Source organism: Engraulis encrasicolus, chromosome 3 (assembly GCF_034702125.1).
Source record: "Engraulis encrasicolus isolate BLACKSEA-1 chromosome 3, IST_EnEncr_1.0, whole genome shotgun sequence".
Classification (NCBI taxonomy): domain Eukaryota; kingdom Metazoa; phylum Chordata; class Actinopteri; order Clupeiformes; family Engraulidae; genus Engraulis; species Engraulis encrasicolus.
In genome coordinates, this window is record NC_085859.1 from 1,428,834 (window position 1) to 1,437,981 (window position 9,148).

Sequence of the window (9,148 nt, forward strand, 5' to 3'; positions counted from 1 at the left end):
CTCGCTGAAAGGCGGGGCTGCAATTTAATTCCTGGTCCTCCAATCGCGTAACTCTGTTCACTGTATGGCTCTGTCCTGGCCTAAATGAAGATATTGAGTTCAAATGTTTTTTTATGAAATTGTCTATGTATGTACTATTTGATTATGTGAACATTTTTTGAGAATGTGAAAAAATGGTAGGCCTACTGTTGACACTAATGCTTATTGTTTTTTGTTAATGTATGAGAAGAATCTGTTTTGTTATGATTTAGCCGCCTTCCCCCCCCTCCCTCGATGGAGGTGCGCCTTACTAATTACACACCTCATTCAGGGGTGGGGTTAAACTTTTTAAACTTCGTGTCTATCCATTGTCTTTGCTTTGCCCTGATGAAGACCTAGATGGTCGAAACATGTTGGCATTTTAATTTCAATTATGAGTAGCCACAGATAATAAAGGCTTTTTAATATACCTCCTTCTTCGGACTGATTCACCTCTGAGTGCCTAGGACCTTCTGGTTTCCTAATTTTGAGATGTATTTTGGATAAAGGCGATGACGCCTGTTCCTGAGACTTACTTTTAGTCATTATTCCAGTGGCGCGCATGTTCTGAATGAGCCATTTTAAAATAGATTCATATTTTAATTTCATTACTACAGTGACATTAATCTAGATACAAAGTTTTCTGTGTGCTGTAGAGTGCTACAATGACAATGTGTGTTTCCCACGTATAACCACGTACAACAGAGTTACAGCCTTCCTCTTCAAAAGGTCATCAGCTTGTTACAGGCAACCTCTAAATCCATAAACAGCATTACAGTTTGTCTCTTTTAGACAGTAATGTAGTATGGAGGTTCAGTCATGTAAGAACAGTTTTCATGTTGCTATATCTGAAATGTTGCACAATTTGGCCACATCACCTTACAGTTATAAGAATGCCATTTCTGTTTCAAGAAATGAGTCTAGATTTTACCAAAAAGCAACATGTATCACCTGCAGAATCCCACATTCCTTCCAAAACATTTTCCAATGTGCCACATACTGTAACTTGTTGCTTTGGCATGTAAGCACTGCTTGTTCCTTGGAGTGCACATCAGCGACGACCTCTCTTGGACCACCAACACTACATCACTGGCGAAGAAGGCCCATCAGCGTCTCTACTTCCTGCGCAAACTAAAGAAGGCAAGTGCTACACCCTCCATCATGACAACATTCTACAGAGGAACCATAGAGAGCGTCGTGTCCAACTGCATCACAGTGTGGGGAGGAAGCTGCACGGAGAAAAACAGGAAGACACTCCAGCGTGTTGTGAACACAGCGAAGAAGATCATTGGAGTACCACTCCCCTCCCTGCAGGACATTTACACCACACGCCTCACCCGGAAAGCACTGATGATCATCAAAGACACAAGCCACCCTGCACACAAACTGTTCAGCCTCCTGCCCTCTGGAAAGAGGTACAGGCGCCTCCGTTCCCGTACCACCCGGCTGGCGAGCAGCACAATGCACCAAGCGATCAAGATGCTGAACACTCAACCCACTCTCCCTCCACTGTCAGCCTCTAGCCAGCAAGGCCACTGACAACCCCCCCCCCCCCCCACTGTCAGCCTCTAGCCAGCAAGGCCACTGACAACCCCCCCCCCATCCCCCACCACCATATCTGCGACTGAACATTCCACCTGCACTACTATACTTGTGACTGAACTTTCAACCTGCACTAACTCAAAACATGCACACACACACACACACACAACACACACACACACACACACACACACACACACACACACACACACACACACAAGCACACTGCACTTTCTGCACTAAACCCAAACATACACACACTGACACACACACACACACACACACACACACACACACACACACACACACACACACACACACAGACAGACACACGAACACACACACAAGACGCACACCGCACCTTCTACCTGCACTAAACACATACACACACACACACACACACACACACACACACACACACACACACACACACACACACACACACACACACACACACACACACACACACACACACACACTGCTGCTGGTGTACATGACAGACCTTTTTATATTTATTTTCTTCAAAATGCTACTATTACCATGTCAGAACGCTATAAAGGACTTTTTTTAGGAAAAGCACAAAAACACAACAAATACCTCTTAATGTATGTCCTCTACAAGTCTTCTGTTGTCCAGTCTTGCACTTTAAATGTCTGTATGAGCACTGTCTATGTCCATACTGTCTTAAGTCCATGTATAAGTACTGTCTATGTCTATACTGTCTATGTCCTTACCTTAATTAGTCTATGTCTGTATGGGAAAGCAAGAAATGTAATTTCAAATTCTTTGTATGACCAGTGCATGTAAAGAAATTGACAATAAAAACCTACTTGACTACTACTTGACTTGTCAAAAAACTTGCTCAACTTGCACAACCTGCTGGAATGCGGTGACGCAGACGGATATATATAGATATGTTCCAGCACGGCAGCATAGATAATTAATCTGTTACTGTATCTCAACTGAAATATTGATGCATGTTTATAAATGGTTGGGATCCTTAAAACTTAACATGTCACATCTATCTATCTATCTATCTATCTATCTATCTATCTATCTATCTATCTATCTATCTATCTATCTATCTATCTATCTATCTATCTATCTATCTATCTATCTATCTATCTATCTATCTCTTTCTTGTTCTCATAGTCTGTCTTCCGTCTGATCAACTCACTCTCTCTCTCTGGCGACAATCCTACTTCCTCTTTCTTCTTTTTTAGACTAAAACATATTTGAAGTAGAGACTCATAAACTTTCTTACCTTGAATTAAATTGCTTAAGAACCTCCTTCTTCAGAGTTGAAACGACGTTTGAGAAGACAAGTGTCGGCGTGGCAGTCAGGAGGGAAGAGGAAGCACTGCATTGGCCAATGGAGCTGACACTCTGAGCAGTGCATGCCCTTTTGAACCGTTTTGACAAATGGCAGTCAGTTACTACCAGAGAAATTAGAATAGAGGAGAAGATTCAGTCTGATTGGTTCCCATTCTAGCCAGTTAGCTTTGCATGCATACTGCAGTTCCTATTGAGTGTCCACTAGTTGGCGAGTGTTGGCAAGTCTTTCATGTGGGAAAATGTATGGAATGGAAAAGGGAGCCCATAGGGCTAAATGCTAAATACATTGCTACTGCAATTTCCAGTCACAAATCTCATAAACAAAAAATATTCTTGGTAAGAATTATGGCTGTTGTTATATAATAGGCTGTATTGTCAATTTTTTCAGGTGTTTAGTTTTTCCAGCAGAGCAGAAGATTCCGACCTGTACTCGCTAGCATTCTGCTAATGTTAATGGGTTTGGCCTCATAAATTGAGTTTGTTGACCCAAGATATAATAATTAATCTGGTGGCGCAAAAAATCGAGACAATACTCAAATGTAGGTCTTGCTATTTCTAGCTTCAAACTGAATATTAATATTTCAGGGCAAAAAAATATAAAAAATCACAAAAAATAGAAATAAATAGTACAAAACTCCATTGACACCCATTCATGTTTCACTTGGTTTTGGGTTAGGGTTAGCCAGTTGTGGCTAGTAGCTAGTTCCGGGAGTGAACACCCCCTGATACTACCGTTGATTGCTCCCGTCCTGTGACTGTGCTTTGAGGGGTATGCCACTATTTTGGGGCTTAATACAGTTAAAATCGTTGGCCAGGGTTTATATAGGTGGTAAAGTGTCTTATTTTTCATGTAAGCCGTTGTCTTGTTTTAAGACAAGTTAAAAGAGGCAGCATGTCGCTAAGCTAGTGAAAGTCAATGGATCCGTGTAGCATGTAGCAATGCTACATGGATGCATTGACTTTCACTAGCTTAGCAACATACTCCCTCTTTTAACTTGTCTTAAAACAAGACAACGACTTACATGAAAAATAAGACACTTAACCACCTTTGTAAACCCCAGCCAACGATTTTAACTGTATTAAGCCCCAAAATAGTGGCATACCCCTTTAAGCTACTGAATATATCTGTAGGCCCGGAGCCATGTATACCCCTCAGGATGTTTTTTGCTTACTTTTTTTCACTATGATTTCCTGTTAGCCTATACACTGGGCCATAACGAGTTGATAGGGAAAACTCCCAACTCGGCCCCATTTTGTCTCAGGGCCCAAAAAAAAACATGTCCAAAAAAGCCCCAAAAAATGCTTGTCCGCCTGACAAATTCTCTTCAAATTTGATCATTTTCAACTCTGTTATGATATCGCATTAGTCCTTCAGATGTCGATGAAGAACTACCCTAGCTTATGAGCTTCAATTTAAATCCAAGATGACCTTTCTAGCTAGAGTACAACAGCTTCTACAAAGTATGTCCAAAGTTATTCACAATAGCCTATATGAAAATAGTACAACTAGCCTACTGGCAGGCATTCAGACACACAGATATCCTATAGGAAGGCTAGATGTGTCATCCGCACTCCCTTCAATCAAGTCGAACGTCCGCGCATGGCGGCCATGTCAGCACAGCCTGCTGGCTCACCCAGTTGCAGTGAGCTTTTGGTGTTGTATACTCTTCAGATGGTCATAATTCCCTCAAATTTCCATCGATTTTTGAAAGGGTTGGTTTGTTATAAAGTCTGGGGCGGTTTTAAGAAATCTGAGGCCCTGGGCAAAGAAACATTTCGAGGCCCCCCTTAACTCAAACGCATATTTGTAATAATAATGAGAAAATCAACCATATTATTGATGCACATTTTTTTAATGAACACGTGACTGCCTGCCCCTCTGAACTGCATGCCCATATCACTCTCATGGACGGTGGTGGTGGCGGCTTAAGTGGATCTGGTTTTCCCCACGGAAAGGGTTGTTGGGACAAAGCAAAAGAGAACTAAAACAACCCAATGATAAACCCCCCCTCCCCCTCCCCTCAAGTTAAGAGTCTGGGCGTCATGCTTGATGGCTCTCTATCCTTCCTCTCCCACATCAACAACATCACACGGTCTGCTTATTTCCACCTACGTAACATTAACCGTCTCCGCCCCTCTCTCACTTCCCATTCCACCTCCATTCTTGTACACAGTCTTGTCACATCCCGCATTGATTACTGTAATTCTCTCCTCTTTGGTCTCCCTCAAAAATCTCTCCACAAGCTCCAACTGGTCCAGAACTCAGCTGCCCGCATCATTACTAAAACCCCTTCCTGTCACCATATTACTTTTACTTACTTACTTTACATACTTTTACTTAACTCAAATTTGATTGCAAGTAAATAAAATGGAGGATGCCAAATTGAGCATGGTATGTTGTTGTAATGGTGAGATTAAGTCAGAGATGTTCCTGTCGAAAATAAGCATTTATGGACAACCCCATAACTGTTTGCAATCAGACATGTGTAACGGAGGCTAACTAGCACAGAGTTGGCGTGGAACGTTGGTAAACCTCCCTCCGATAGCTTCATACAGTCTCGTGCCGTTGGGCCGAGAGACTAGTCTCTTGGCCCAGCGGTATTGTACTGTGTCTCCCATTGCCGAACCGTTGTAGTTGACGAGATCGCACGTTCGATCCCCGAGGGGGGTGAACAGGTGCAAGATGACCTCCGTCACACATGGGTGTAATTTTAGGTGTGGATAGTGGGGACATATACCACTTTTCAGATGAACCTAGATTATCCCTACCACTTTTCCCACAAATATTTGTAATGGAAAAAATAGCTGACCCGGACCAAAGTCCAAAGTCAAACCTACACCTTTTCAAACCAGAGTTGTATAAAGTAGTAAAAGTACCGTTACACATGTTATTACAACACTAGTGGTATGACTACTACATACTGAGAGAAAACCTTCTCATCACGGTCTGACCCCATGCTGGTAATCACTGGTCGATGTGATGGTCTGACTCTGAGCTTGAACAGGCTGGAGTAGGTCAGGCTCGCGATTGTAGCTGGCTGCAATATAGTAAAGACAAAATGTTGTGCTGCTCATCAATATCCCCACACAAGTTCCCAAGCACAACTCCGTATTGCAACATCCACTGAAAGAAAACACGAACGACATGGTAGGCAGCAGACAGAGAACAGTATTTTGCACATCGTGGGGCAGGAGCCAAAACTATGCATAACAGGATGTTTCTCTTTACAGCAGCTACAACTAAAACAACGACTTCAAGCCGCCCAATTGTGGTGAAAAAGAGTACATAGGTTACAGGTATCACTGCTAACCTGCCCACGAGAACCAGGTTACATTACGGACCAACTTTTACTAGCAGCTGAGCTGTCAGTGTCACGTCACATACCTGTAATACATGTGGAGTTATTACGGTAATCTTGTGGTGCTTGTCACAGTTGCCAAATCACTACTCGGACAACGGTGTTTGGTTAGCTGCTACTGCAACATGACTTGTTACGTTAATCCGTTTTGGTGCTTGTTACAGTTTCCAAATCACAACTTGTGACAACGGTGTTTGGTTAACTGCTATTGCAACATTGCAATATGCTAACCAAACACTATTGTCACATGTCATGTTGCAATTAGCACAGCAGCTAATCGTTGTGACAAGTTAGATTTGAAGACTGTAACAAGCACCAAATCGCACTATTAACTCCACATTTCTATATTACAGGTTATGTTCTAAATATAGGCAGATGTCGGCTATACTTACGATTGAAACACTGCCACATATTTTTTTCAAAGAAGACGTCCAAAAGGGCTGCTAGACAGCCAGGTCAGCATGGGTTTATCATCCCGGTATTCAGATATAAAGTAGTCTGCTGAGAGCCATGCCTAACATCAATTTTGAACTCAACGACACTCACCAGTTCTCCAAAAATATTCTGTATGAGTCCATCGACATGTCGTCCTCCCCATCTGAGGCAGCCGCGGCTGCTGCATCATCGACAGATGGCTTTGGCTTCGTATATACCTGCCCTACGACATCTAAAGATGGTCTAGCTCTAAAATTATATTTATAATCTGTTTCAGATGCCACCAAAATGACATTTTGCAACCGTCGTCGCGCGCCTCAAGAAAATCCTGACTACACGTCAAACGGTTGCGAAGGTCGTGTAGACAAGACGTTGTGATTGGTCATCTCGCTACTTCCTTGTTCTCATGGCGGCACAGTTCTCCGGTCGTATATGAGAGCCAAACTGTCAATATTCTGTGAAATACGAACGCTTTCTTTCTAGTGTATGTAAATAAATGAAGCTACAATGACTGAATTAGTAAGTAACAAACAGCGGCACAATGCCTGCAGTCTGACTACTGTACTGTAGCCTTGTAGCTAGCCAAATGTGGCTAACGACATGAGACCTCGTGGGCAGATCCATAACATCAACAGTGGTTAGCGACCAGAATCAGCGGGCGCCGTTGCTGAACTATAATCTGCCCTTTAGCCTAGCACTTTTCCGACTTGCGTATCATGGTAGCCCAGCAACGAGTAGTGCTCTACATTTTATCGACTCCCTGTGTGTACGTCACTGTCTTGGTTATTAAAAAAAAGAATGCGAGGAAAATTAGATTTTTTGTTTTCGGCTGTTCACTGGAAAAACTTAAACTGTATAAAAATCTGCAGGATATATCACCTTATCCATTATGCCTTATTAGTAATAATAATAAGTTAAATGAGGAACTGGTAAAGACGTGTATTTTAAAAAGTCGTGAAATTTGACCTTTAAGCACTTTGAGCTATGCAAACACAATTATTATTATTATTATTATTATTATTATTATTATTACTCCCGTTTCCTCATATGGGCATGCAGCACTGACTCCCTGGTGTGTGTGTGTGTGTGTGTGTGTGTGTGTGTGTGTGTGTGTGTGTGTGTGTGTGTGTGTGTGTGTGTGTGTGTGTGTGTGTGTGTGTGTGTGTGTGTGTGTGTCAGGGTTGGAAATAAGCACCCGTCCACCCACCAAGGACAGGTAAATTTCAGGGCTGACAGGTACAATTTTCAACCCACCAGTCACTTTTACTGGGAAAAATGGCTAGTGACTGGTAGATTTAAAAATCTACCTGCCAGCGTGACTGTTGGGAGAAAAAAAAAATTCCACCCCTGGTGTGTGTGTATGTTTTTGTGTGTGTGTGTGTGTGTGTGTGTGTGTGTGTGTGTGTGTGTGTGTGTGTGTGTGTGTGTGTGTGTGTGTGTGTGTGTGTGTGTGTGTGTGTGTGTGTGTGTGTGTGTGTATTACAAAGACGTCCAATGGGTGTGTGTATTTCCTTGTGCCTGTATATATCCAATTGTACTCCAGTAAAGAGCATGGGCCTCACCCAGACACAGCACTCTGCCTCCCCCAAGTGGCAGAGCTATGCTATTGCATGCAGATAGCTCCTCTCTGGAGCACCAATAATCAATCGGTTATGAAAAGGACACAAATTGGGACACATTTGACCACAAGGTGTTGTCACAAGATAAAGGAGTTGTTATGAAGACTTTTTTTTCAGTATAAACTCAGTTTTGACCCAATGTGTAGTTACTGCACTTTGCCTTTGTAGCACGGTTTTGATCTGATGAGTTATGGAGCTTTGACCTTTTGGGGCTCAGGAGTCTTAGTGCCACCTGCTGGTCCGGAATGGAAGTTGAGGATGTACTTTACATTACATTACTCTTAGCTGATGCATCCAAAGCTACTTACAGACATTTACAGGGTATTGGTTACAGTCCCTGGATGCAATGGATGAAAGTGTAGGGAGAGGTGAGGGTAGGATTTGAACCAGCAACCCTCTGATCTTAAGATCACCTCCCTTACCAGGCCACGGCCAAGCAGGACATATCCCACGAGTCCTCCAAAATGTTAAAAATTCGATATTATACAAAAAGGAGACAATCAGCTCTTTTTTGGGCAAAGCTTTATTTATTACTTTATATATTTATTGTGAAGCATATGATGAGGTCAAGGGGGTGTTGGGACGGTTATGATGAGGTCAAGGGGGCGTTGGGATGCTTATGATGAGGTCCAGGGGGCGTTGGGATGCTTATGATGAGGTCAAGGGGGCGTTGGGATGCTTATGATGAGGTCAAGGGGGCGTTGGGATGCTTATGATGAGGTCAAGGGGGCGTTGGGATGCTTATGATGAGGTCAAGGGGGCGTTGGGATGCTTATGTTGAGGTCAAGGGGGGTGGGGGCATTGTGAAGCATATGATGAGGTCAAGGGGGCGTTTGTTCA